Source organism: Rhinatrema bivittatum, chromosome 1 (assembly GCF_901001135.1).
Source record: "Rhinatrema bivittatum chromosome 1, aRhiBiv1.1, whole genome shotgun sequence".
Taxonomy (NCBI): domain Eukaryota; kingdom Metazoa; phylum Chordata; class Amphibia; order Gymnophiona; family Rhinatrematidae; genus Rhinatrema; species Rhinatrema bivittatum.
The window spans coordinates 458085133-458098014 of NC_042615.1; the positions used below are offsets into that span (position 1 = coordinate 458085133).

Genomic DNA, 12882 nt, shown 5'->3' on the forward strand with positions numbered 1-12882 from the left:
GGCTCACATTCAGTGGGCTTGCTGACCCAAGGGCTTGCAGGATCTGGCTGTGCTCAGGAGGCTTTTGCTGCTGCTCCTCCTCCTCACTAAACTGCATCTGAGCATCCATAAGCAAGGGTGCATGGAAAAGTGCTGCTGCACGGCTGGTCCCTGGGGCTGCCTGGCTAAGACCGGCAGAGTCCTGGATGAGAACTGTGGAAACAAAGAAGAAAACATAAGTACCAAAGCCAAGAGGTACACATATAGACCATTTGGCATGAGATGTACTCTTTGCATGTCAATCAATGTGAGCATCTTATGCCAAATGATATGCACAACTGTGGCAGCCTTGCCAGTTACAGGTGAGGTGAACTTACTGGCTCCAGCTCATGCGGGGTCCAGCCACTCAAACACCTTGAATACATCCAGTCCCAGCTGTTGGATGAGATGCTCCTCCATGGGCATCAGCATAATTGGGCAAGGGGTTCCTCTGCCAGTCTGCTGGATGTATCTGTTGCAGTTCGCCACCTTGGTCTTTAACTGGGCCTCTATGTCCTGGTATCTGTGGGCCACCTGCTCCCCATTGCGTCTCATGTCGCTGTGCCTTGAGATGGCCTGGGCGATGATGCACCAGATCTGGTCCTTAGCTGCCCTTAAGGTCTTGGCTGCAAAGTTGCCGAACAGCATGGCATAATTTTCTAGGACCCCATTGATGATCATATTGTTATCCTTTGGGCTGAACTTCAATGCCCTGAGACGAACGCGCCCTGCTGCCTGGCTGTCTGAAGGGGGTTCCACTTCTTCTTCCGGAGAGGTGTCCTCCCTTTCCTCACTCTCACTCCCACTTCTCTCTTCCCTCCCTTCCTGCCCCGTCCCTTCCTGCCCTTCTGACTCTCCTTCCATCTGCCCTCTCTATTTATCCCTAGCCTGTCATCTTCATCCCATCAAACTCGTCTGCCTATCCATTTCCCCCTCCTGCCTCCTCCTAACCCTTGCCCCTTCCTATCTATACTCCTGTCACTGTCTCTATTCCTATTCCTTCCCCTAGCACTCCTGTCCTTGTCCTCCCTCTTCCTCCTCCTTCCTCTCCTCTCCTCATGCCTCTCCTCTCCCCCTGCTTCTCATGCTCCATCCTCTCCACTACATATCTTACCTCCCCTGTCTCACCACCATGCCTCACCACTCCTCCTCCACCTCACCACCACACCTCACCACTACTGCTCACCACTCCTATCTCCACCTCACAACAATGCTTCACCACTCCTCTTCTTCCTCACTACCACGCCTCACCACTCCTCCTTCGCCTTACCAACACGCCTCACCCAAACACAAACAGGACAAACTAAGAAAAACTTTCACACACACAGATCAAGACAATAGACAAAGGGAAAAGTTAACAGATGAGAAACAAGACACAGGACCCCTCACTCCAAACTCGCTAAATATGTTCAATCAAGTACCAACTACCACCAATTCACTTACTCTCCTCTCTTCTCTCCATTCGCCTGACACAACCTCAAAGAGGCAGGTGCAGGAAGCTGGTATATATAAACTAGAAAAATAATGCGCTAAGCACAAATCAATGCGTGCCAAGTAAAATGATGTGTAACATACTGACACAACGCACAACGCACTGACTCAGATGACGCGATAACATGATGCGCCACGCATAAATTGATTATGCAATGCGGTAGGCAGGAAATTAGCCTAACCATGTGGGTGCTATTGCTGCTATATTTATAGCAGATGAATCTAGGCCTAGGATGGCTATCCTTCAGAATATCTAAAATAATGTGAGTGAGAACATCTACTTAATCTAAATGATCTGAGGATTGTTTTTCCATCTTTTCTGTTACAATATGCCACTTTTCTATATTTTGGGATTTTTTTTCTTTGAGACTCTCCAAGGACATTCACATTAAAAATGAAACAAATCCATAATGATATTTGATCAGCTGAAGATTAATTAATTACACCAATCTACACTCTACTTCCCCTTTTGGCCTCTCTCCCTGTCCCACCAATGCTATCAAACAAGAATGGAAAAATCAAATTTTAAAAATTATTTTTTCCCATTCCCAAACAAGAAGGAGAAGGACAAAAATAATTACCTTCACTTCCTTTTCTTCAGTCACCTCAAAAGAGAATCAGGTCATTGGGCTTGAGGTCTAGGAGAGTCCACCATTCCCTGCCACTCTGATGATAAATTATTCTTGTTCACTAAAGCGGAGAGAGCTCCCACACTTACCAAGTCCTCCTTGGCAGATTTAATTTTTATGTGTGTATCTCTAACCTCACCTCTCTGATCACAGAGACTGAAAGCACGCTGGCCATAAAAAGCATGCTCCATGATGGCAGTGTTAAAGTGTCTGCTAGTGACCAAGACATAAAATCTCTGCTGTCTGACTGAACATTCCACCTGTACTGCATATGTGATTTACACTTTATTTTTTTTTCTTTTGGAGTGGAGTTGCTACACACACTATTTGACCTTCCTTTTACTAGCATTTACGTGTCCAAACTGCATTGTACATGATCTTTTTGTTAAGTATTCCTTCAGCGTATATCCCTCTGGAGGGGAATGAAGTCCCATATGAAATAGTCAGTCAGTAGTTAAGAAGGCAATTTTAAAAAGCTGTTTACCCATGTAAATGGCTATATGACAATTGTGCATCCTATATGCAGGGAGTACAAGTGTTGTGCAACAACATACCTACTTTTAACTGTTTTTTTGTGGAGGCATTCCTGGATGGGGAAAGGTAACATGTTATTTTTGAATGGAAAAAGTACCCGGAAAAAAAAAAGTTGGTTGTAAATCACAGCAAACTTTTCCTTGGGCAGTTTTCACAGAGAAAGTCTGCTCTTACTTTCCTTTTGCAAGCTGGTGCAGAATCCACAAGATACATGGACTTTGCACTTGTCCACACAGGTTTTTGAGCTGCCCCTATAAAGTGCACTGTAGTTGATCATAATCTCGATGGCTTTTCTTTGTGAAGCGATGCATTCTCTTGAGTCACACAGGCTCTAGAATGCTTTCCCAAACATGAAACCGAAATCCAGTTCTTAATTAGTCCCTTACGTTCCCGAATCATTGACTTACAGATATTATTTTGTTTTTGTCTGATGTCAATGAGTGAAAAGTGTTTTTTTTTCAGTACTTTTCCGTTAAAGTTTTTTTTTTTTTTTTTTTTTAAATCTTTGAGGTTGGGCCTTTAAGGTTAATACAGCTTTTGTTGGTTGGGATTGCCACTGTTATATCAATCAAATTTAATCACATATTTTGTGCAATGTTATGAGCACACTGCAAACAAAGAGTGCATTGATACCAAAGTAATTACTGTCTCCAGATTAATTGGTTTAAAAATATTTTATCCATGAAATAGACAACAAAAGATTTATTCATTTTGTAAGAGTACTGTACATTTTGATAATATTAGTACAAGAACAATGTATTTAAATAAGAATGAGCTACAGTTTATAATTCATTTAAGATTCATATACATGGATCCCACTCTAAATCGCAGTTATAACAAAGTAAATACTGGATAGTGCTTGTCATATTGTTCAGTCTGATATAACAAATCCTTTTTTAAAATACCTTTTATTTCTTTATTTAGAATATTTATACCAAGAACACTTGATAAATAGAAAAGGTCTGGATAAAAATACATATCTTGCAATAGCCACTTTCACCACACATTGAGGAAGAAAAGAAGCACCAGAGCACAAACGCAGGATCTTTTAAGCAAAAAATATTTATGTCTTTGTTGGGTGACTCTAGAGACATCAGGAAAAAGAGAAATTTTATTACCAAGAAACATAAGGGCTAGATTCATTAAGGCTTAGCTCCCATTTTGTGTCTATGGGAAAAACTCTTAGTGAATCAGGTATTGTTTGAAAAACATTTGCATAGTCCAATTCCTATCCTGTTCAAAAGCAAAAGTTACTAATAAAGTAGCCCTAGATTTAACCTCAACTTGAGATGACTACAAAATTTCAGGTAAATTCAGGGCTCTATCAGGATCCTCAGAATGTATAGGAGTACTAACAATCTGTTCTCCTAAATTACTATTGGAAAGATAACTATAGGAGGAAGAGAATATGAGAGAATTTTCAAAAAATTAACATAAAATTTACTTAACATTTCAACACCTGAAAACATGGAAGATTTTGGAAAATTTAATATCCTTAAATTAGATCTTCTAGAATAATTTTCTAATTTTCCATTCTTCGACTTAACACTTTCCTGTCTTTAATTATAAAAAACTGACAGGGTCATTTATTTCGCATTAGGGCCTTAACACTAGCATTAAAGGGAAAAGGTTTTTATTGCACAAGAGGACTGGATCTGTACAGTGCACGCTCTACCTAGCTTGTTACACTCTCTACCTAGCTTGTTACACTCTACCTAAATTGTTAGAAGCTAGGTAGAGAGTACATTGCACAAAACAACTCCTCTTGTACCTTTCATCAATTAAAATGACAGAAAATCTTCAGTGATGTGTACTTTCCTGTTTATATCTCCTACTGTGTATGTACCCCCCCCCCCCCCCCCCCAAATCCCACTCCTCTCTCTCATTCTTTCTCTCTCTATCTTGCCTGCAGTGTATTAATCATGTGTGATAAATGTATCGTGCCTTGTGGAAATTACCCATGTGATATAAAAGCAGGGAAATTAGCCTAACCATGTCCCCTTTTTTATTGTGGGCACTATGGCACTATTTCTACAATATTTATAGCATTTTGATAAATCTAGGGGTGAGTATCCAAATTAATCTTAAATTGTTTTTCAAGACCAGAAACATTATTATTATATTAGTTGACTTGTGATTGCAATTCCCCAAATTTTAGAATAGAATTGTCATTTCTGTCTGATAATGATTTCTCAAGGCCTCTGATAGCAGCCAACAACATCTCCATATTAGTAGTGGGCAATGCCTGTAAGGTGATCAAATCGGGGCTGTTCCCTACTGTGTTGTTAAGTAAACCACCAGAATCTGAAGGTTCTAGATCATTCACATCTAAGGACTCAGTTCTTAAAGCATCTTCAACTACAGAAATGGACCCTAGACTAGGAGGAGACCATACATCTGGGCTTAAGGACAAAACTGATCCTTCCAAAGCAGCATTAAACATGCCATTCTGATTACCCCCAGCACAGTCATCAGTTTCAGAACTGGGGGTAATCAGTCAGTTTGTCAAAGGAGAAGCCACCTTTCCTTATGGGAAAGGTCTGATGGAGCCCTTATTTTTCTTCTTTATCTGAAGATAAGCCAAAATTTAAAAAACAAACAAACCAGAAGGAATCACTTATAGCTAAAAATACAGCTCTCCAATAAATTTCCCAATGGGGTGTGCCAATGGTTGTGCGTCGCAGCATGCCAGGATTTGAAGGAGAGATGTGATGCCCTTAGGGGACATCCATCAGACGCTGGCTCGCACTTGAAGAAATCTCCTCTCACAGGCAATGAAGCTGAAAAATGGCCTGGTGAGGTGGTGCAAGAGAAATCTGTACAGGCAAGGTGGTTCCCTCTGTAGCAGCTCCCTAACAAATCCTTTTTATAGCAACTTAATTCATTGGCTCTCTATCCATTAGTTACAAAGAAGGACTACTCTAATGTACATTATTCTTATAGCTCTCTCAGATCATGATAGAAAATAGGGGAAAAGTCATGATGTCTCAAACTTCTGGCGAGTCCCTTGTGCTCTCGCTCTAATTTGTATCTGGCTGATTTAGTAAAGTCTGCGGGAGAGTGGACGAATGCCGATGCGCGCGATTCAGTATTTAAATTAGGTGGTGCGGTAGAAACAGGCAAAAGGAGGAGCTAGGGACAATAGCGTGTCCATAGCGCCTCCTTTTAGCCCAGAGCGGCGGCTGTCAGCGGGTTTGACAGCCGACGCTCAATTTTGCCGGCGTCGGTTCTCAAGCCCGCTGACAGCCACGGGCTCGGAAACCGGACGCTGGCAAAATTGAGCGTCCGGTTTTTGGCCCGACAGCCACCAGCCCATTTAAAACATTTTTTTCTTTTTTTTTTTACTTTTTTTTACCCTTCGGGACCTCTGACTTAATATCGCCATGATATTAAGTTGGAGGATGCACAGAAAAGCAGTTTTTACTGCTTTTCTGTGCACTTTCCCGGTACCGGCAGAAACTAGTGCCTACCTTTGAGTAGGCGCTAATTTCTTAAAGTAAAATGTGCGGCTTGGCTGCACATTTTACTTTCTGTATCACGCGGGAATACCTAATAGGGCCATCAACATGCATTTGCATGTTGATGGCCCTTTTAGGTGCTGCGGGTTGGACGCACGTTTTCCGCCCCTTACTGAATAAGGGGTAAGGGAAAACGCCCGTCCAAGAGCAGGTTAACAGTGCGCTCCGTCGGAGCACACTGTACTGTATCGGCCTGTATGTTAGTAGTGAAATAAGTCATTTACAGATTCAGAGGATTGCAATGAGATTATGAAGTGGGAAACATGGCGATCCATAAAGAGGAGGGGATAAGATCACAAGAGAGAAAGAAAGCCAAGGTGAAAAGAAGACTAATAAGGAAAGGGAAAGGGACAGGAAGAGTAAACTGGATGAAAGGGGAAAAGAGTTGGGAAGAAAATAAAAGGAAGAAGTAGAAGAAACTATCAAAAGAAAAGGAGATGTAAAATCCAGAAAGGGACACAACAGTGATCCTAGCTGGATAGAGCGTGCTGAATACTGTAGATTCAATACATTGGGATCTATTGGGAAGATTCCCTGTCTAGTCCAGTGCCTCCTCCTTTACCATCCAGACTCACTCAACTGTCTCAGCTCTGCAGGAATTGGTTGTCCCATGGGCTTATGAGGTGTCCTGGTAGCTGCTGCTCAGATTCTCCCTCTGTTTCCATGCGAAGGCCAACAACAAAACATTAGAGTTGGGGGGGGGAAGTTCATCAGTTTTCCCCTGACTGGGCTTTTGTTTGGGCCTACCTGCTGTAGCTCAGACAGCAGGCGAACTATGTGCAGCAAAAGGAAAACAAAGCTTTCAGAAAGCAGGTTTTTTTTGCCGCCCCCCCCCCCCCCCCCCCACTGTGGTTCTCTGCTGGCTAAATTTGGCAGAAGGAAAACAATTAAAAAAAAACCCAAACAATTCAAACAATCAGTTTTAGGCACAGCTCCCCGGTTTCCTACAGCAGATTTCCCAAGGTTCTACAGCAACAGTTACCAAATTCTGTGGCAGATTTTTCAAATTTGGTGCATATTTGCATAATTTCACATCACGATTTTTCTCTCACTATGCAAAAAGGTCAATTTTTAATTGAAAACTTTTCATATTGTTTTAAAACAATATTTAAACAATATACAAATACATTGCCAAGTACAAAAATCAACTAATTACTAAGTAGTGCCAAATAAGTTGCACATTTTTAACTGTGAAATGTCACTCTTTTTTTTTTTTTTTTAAAAGAAATAGAATGCAGGCATCCTTTTTGCATTTTCTTGAGAAAGCCCTTGCTTATGTGAGCTTATGTATTCTGAAAATCCCATCAACATCAGCAGTTTGTTCATGCTGTTAATCACACAGAGAGATATGAGTGCACATATTGCGTAAAGAGCAACAGACACAAAAAGGGGTGTTAGCATAAATTTGAAGCTTGTCAGCAGTATTGCCAGTCATCAGGGCTGTAGCAAATTGAAATTAATGCTCTTTCTGCCAGTTGTGAGACACCAGCAATTGCAGACTTCTGAACGTCAACCAGGTCTTTGTAGCTAGTATATGACTGTAAGAACCTTTGTATAAAGATGTACCTTTAGAATAATTTTATTACTCCATCCAGGAATTATATTAAAATTATTCTTGGTTTGATTTAAGAGATCTTTGAGGGAACAAACATTCTGATGCTTTCTCTGTCAACTCCAACCTTCCCTTTCCCCTTCAGTTCCCTTCAGAAAAAGGGGGAGGGGAGCAACAGGAGGGAAGGGCTGGATTAGGAAGCAGAGTGCCTGTTCAGTTTTTTCCACTCAGTCTCAGTTTCAGCTTTTTCTTCTTCTCTTCCCTGCAGGTTTGTTTATGAGGGGAAGGACTGAAGCCGGAAACAGAGAGAGAGAGAGAGAGAGAGAGAGAGAGAGAGAGAGAGAGATGAGATGAGATGAGATTGAAAGTAGGCATTTTGTAGATTTCTTTAGATGATTGAATTAGAAGGTGGAGGGGGTTTTCAGGTTTGTTGATTGACTGGTAGGCTATAAATTGTGCAGCAACTTGCTAATTATACAATTTCTTCCATGGGTGGTTGTAGAATCATGGGAGCCTGGGGACACTGATTAAAGGCCCCAGACCTCATTTCCCATTTCTTGTAGAACTCCATCAGATTCCATTTTGGGGTGTCCAGTTTTGTCTCTCTAGCCATGTTCCCTAGCCAGGCTTGGGAAGAAGAAAAACCATCTCCTCTTTCTAATTGGTGAGATCAGAATCTCCACCCATCCTGCTCTCAGTGACTCAACCCCCCAGAGACTCATTTGTCTACCTATGCCCTGGGCTTCCTGTGAGTTGTAGTCATTCTATATGTGCTTGCTCTGGAAGTTTCTAGCTTTACCAAGTACCTGATGTGCTAACCCTTGGTATTTATTAACTGATGTACTAACCCAAAGGTTAGCGACCATTTTTCAAAGTTTTGTGTGAAATGTTCCACAAGTTGCTGTGACTGGGAACTTTGTGCAATCCTAGCTGTGGCAATGGAAGGAACATTTGCCTAACAGGTAGCCCCATGGATTAAAAACGTCATGAAGCCTTAAAGGGGGGTCATGCAACCCACATGATGCTCCCCATAAAAGTGACAGAGTGTCCCTGGTGAGCTAGAGTCCCCCTCCTTAAATGACAAACTTTTGGGGGTATTATCCTCAAATGTGTTCCCCCCATGTCCCCCTAAAGCTTACCTAATAATTGGGTGGGCTTTCCTGGGGCAGGAGAAATGCTCACTCACTCTTGCAGCCACAAAATAATGCCAGCTGACCAATTGACTACATTAGCTTTCTTGCCATATACAAGGGAGTGAATGGTTTGTAGGGCCAACCTTTGGTTTTCCTTACTAACAGGGATGTGCTGAATTGCAGGGGAGATTTATTAAAGAGAAGTTTGGGTTGTACTCCTCCGTGTAGGAGCTCCGATGGTGTTTTCTCACTGTTTACTATCCCCAAGCACCATCTATCCTTGTGGATTTTTTGTTCAGCCTCTGTTCCTCAGGTTATGCATTTTGAGTTGGATTTTCCTGCAGCCAGGATCTTTTCCTACTTATTTATGGGAAAGGAGTCATGACTTTTCCCTTATGAGGCCATCCTCCCATCTGACTTGATTCTGCTTGATTTTTCTCTTTTAATCCATTTTTGGAGAATTCCCTGTGACAGCCCAGACCCCCTTGTTACAGTGCATTGAGGCATCCCTGTGTTCAAGGTTGGATCATGGGATAGGGAAGATCTGTAGTGTGCTATCTCTTCTTCAGAGGATGGACCTGACAGTGACCCGATGCAGAGAAGTTTGAACATTATTTTAACTAATTTGGACTATCTCCTCTGTTGTGAGGCAAGGAAGTTTTTCTGCCCTTCCTATCTCTTGCTTGATTTTTCCCCTTTTTGGGTTCAGAGACTTATTTATTTATTTATTTAAACATTTTTGTATACCACTTATACAAAGGTAATGGTCTAGATGGTTCACATATAAAAACACATACATAAATCATAACAAATGGCACATTTTTTTCTGAATTCTTTAGGATTTGTTATGAGTCTTAGTGTTCTTGGTATAGAATTTCAGAGCAGGGGGCCTGCCATGAAGAAGGTACATTTTCTAGTGATGTCTAGCCTTGCGATTTTGACTGTCAGGACTTCAAGAAGGAATTTATCAGTAGATCTTAGATGACACTGCGGCTGGTGAATACGTAATGAGGTGCACAACTAGAAGGACAAGGGGTTATGAATTAAGTTGAATATTAGGATTTTATATTGAATATGTTTTTTGATAGGTAACCAATGTTCCATAGGGAGTTGATGGCCCCCTTGGTACCTAGGACTCAGTAACCAAAACCTTGGGAGAATGGTGTCTTTCATCCTGAAGTAATCGGAAGTATGGAGGAATCTAGCTGGAATCAAGTATTCCTGCCCGTGGCATAGAGAGAAGAAAACTAAAGGATCGAAAGGGGTAAGAAATTGGAGATATTTTTGCTTTGAGAACTGTGAATGCTGCTGAAGTAAATGAGAGGGAAGTGCCCATCAGGTACTAACACACGAAAAACATGCAAAATCGATTCGGGGCGGTGCTGGGGGCAGAGTTGTGGTGGCGAGGGGAGGAGTCGGGGCGGTGAGGGGGCAGACTTGGTGGTGTCTTTGCTGGCGGCAATAAGGTTAGTAACATTATGGTCGCCAGTAGCGCCCCGAATAGCGCCACCTTTCACGGTGGTGCTATTTGGTGTGAAAACCGGCAGTGAACACACCGCGGTGGTGCAAAGGCTGCCAGTTTTCACAGGCCTGCCCCCCCTTCGCCCCCTCTGTTTTCGCTGGATTCATCATTCAGCGATGAATGATGAATCCAAGCCTAAGAGAGCTAAAGTATTTAAGAATTCAGAAAAAGGAATGGGAACTGGGACTATGTTCTGATAAAATATTGGGTCTGCAAGCTACAGTGGGAAGAAGATGAGAATAAATTTGGAATCTGAAAGAGGATTGAACTCTGCTGAACTCTGTTCAATTTGAGTAATCTGAGAAAGCTGAGTAGTTGGAGTAACTGGGAAGAGAAAGTATTGAAGCGTTGAAAAGTGTGCTTTCAAAGACATCTAGAGACTTTACTAAAGAAGTGAGGTCACAAGCTTATTAATCTTTCTGCTGTCTTCTCATTTATTGACTTTAATTGAAATTCAAATTGAAACTGTAAATATTATTCAGTCATGTAATTAGTTATCGGTAAAAGGAGTTGGAAATCACTCTACTTCCCAGTGTGTTTATGAAAGGCAAAAACTGTGATTGTTAGTGCTGTGTACAGAAGATGGAGAAGGGCTTATATTGCAAGAACTGGGTATAAGAACTATCGTTTGTGCCCCACAAGGAATCCTGGAACAAACAGAATTAATGTAATCCGTGGAGAAACAGAGATTTTGAAGGAGTTGTGTGCAGAAAGGGTCCATTCTCTCTTTACCTATGAGCACCTGGATGCCAGCTAAAGTGTCCATCCTGGAGAGGGACATGCAAGGCGACAGATTTTGGGATGATACTTTTTTTTTAAAGGGCTACAAAGGGGCAGGGATTGGGGCAGGGTCTAACTGCTCCTGCACTTTTTTGCCCCTTGGGGGATTTGTGGAGGATCAGGATGGGGGTCCACTGGTCCACCAGTAAAACTCTTGTCACTTTGGAAAGGGCCTTACATGGGCTGTGTCTAGAATACCAAAACAATAACTCTTTGAAGGGTTTTTTTTGTTTTTTTTTTGCAAAGCCTTTTTTGTGCACTCATTTTCACAAAATTGCACATTAAGGAGCTGTTTTGTATGCTTTGGCTTTGCAACAAGTCATGAATGTGCCATTTGAGTAAACTTTCAAACATTTGAACTACAAATGAAAGTTTCCTAGGGTAAAGGCCACTTTTGTGAACGTTTTTTTGCAAAAAATGTTTTTGAGGTTTTTTTTGTTGCGCAAAACGCACATATTTGTATTTTAATTGTAACATAGTAACATAGTAAATGGTGGCAGGTAAAGACCAAAGCTCCATCCAGTCTGCCCAGCAAGTTGCTTTTGGTAATAACTGTTGCTTTGTGCAGCTTACTCCCTTGCCTACTGTTAAGGGTAGTAACTGCCGTTCCATGCAGGTTACCCCCCATGCAGAAGTGTTACACCATTTTTTTCATTCCCATCCTCTAACAGTGTTTATCCCATGCCCTTTTGAATTCCATCACCATTATCATCTTCTCCACCTCTTCCGGGAGGGCATTCCAGGCATCCACCACCCTCTCTGTGAAGAAATATTTCCTGACGTTGGTTCTGATTCATTCCATCTGGAGTTTCATATCATGACCCTTAATTCTGTAGTTTTATTTCCAGCAGAAAAGGCTTGTTTGTGCCCTGTGGAGGCGCCACAGAATTCAAGCTTTCAGTTTAATCACATCTAGGTCTATTCTGAAGCTTCTCTTGCCTTTCCATGCTTTGAACATCTGAATTGGCTTAACATAAGTTAGAAATTTCCGTTTTGTTGTTGTTTTTGCACCTACAAGCTCCACTCCATTTTGGATAACCCTCCGCGGAGGGCTTCACACAACACCAAGCCGACTTCTTTGATTGCACATGGATCCTGTTTCCATTGTATGTATTGGACATTCACTGTAAGCTGATTTCTTGGGCTTCTGACCTCCCGACGCAGCCCATGTCTGTGTCGGGGGACCGAAACCTTTCTTCAACCACTCATGAATAAAGATGGAAATGCCGAATCTAACTTCTCTTTACGCTTCATCCTTTGAGTAATCCAGTACAAGGTTCTGCAAACATTTTAGCACTATACCAGTTGCTGGTGTGGTGTATACCAAATGTGTATACTGCTCATCATTTCCACTTCCCATTGGCTATGCATCATTTATACCATTTGAGTATTTGAAGGTCTGTATCATAGTTCCCCTGCATCTCCTCTCCTCGAGGGTATAAACATTCAGGTCCTTCAGTTTAATCTCATATGGCTTTTGATGCAGATCTCACACCATTTTGGTTGTCTTTCTCTGAAATGCTTCAATCCTGTCCTTATCCTTTTTGAGATAAGGCCTCCAGAACTGAACACAGTACCCCAGGTCAAGCCTCACCAAAGATCTGTACAAGGTCATTATCACCTTTTTCCTGCTGGTTATTCCCCTCTCCATGCAGCCCAGCATCCCTCAGGCTTTTGTTTCCAGCTTGTCACATTATTTCATGGC

General features: G+C 41.9%; 1 long non-coding RNA gene across 2 annotated transcripts in view; it reads left to right on the plus strand.

The window, feature by feature from the left end:
- The window catches only part of LOC115093598, a 267417-nt gene that overhangs the window by 165249 nt on the left and 89286 nt on the right, over nucleotides 1-12882 (plus strand). For both annotated transcript variants that reach the window (XR_003857350.1, XR_003857348.1), the window contains exon 2: nucleotides 9964-10139. This is a non-coding gene — a long non-coding RNA (uncharacterized LOC115093598). The remainder of the gene's footprint in view (nucleotides 1-9963; nucleotides 10140-12882) is intronic.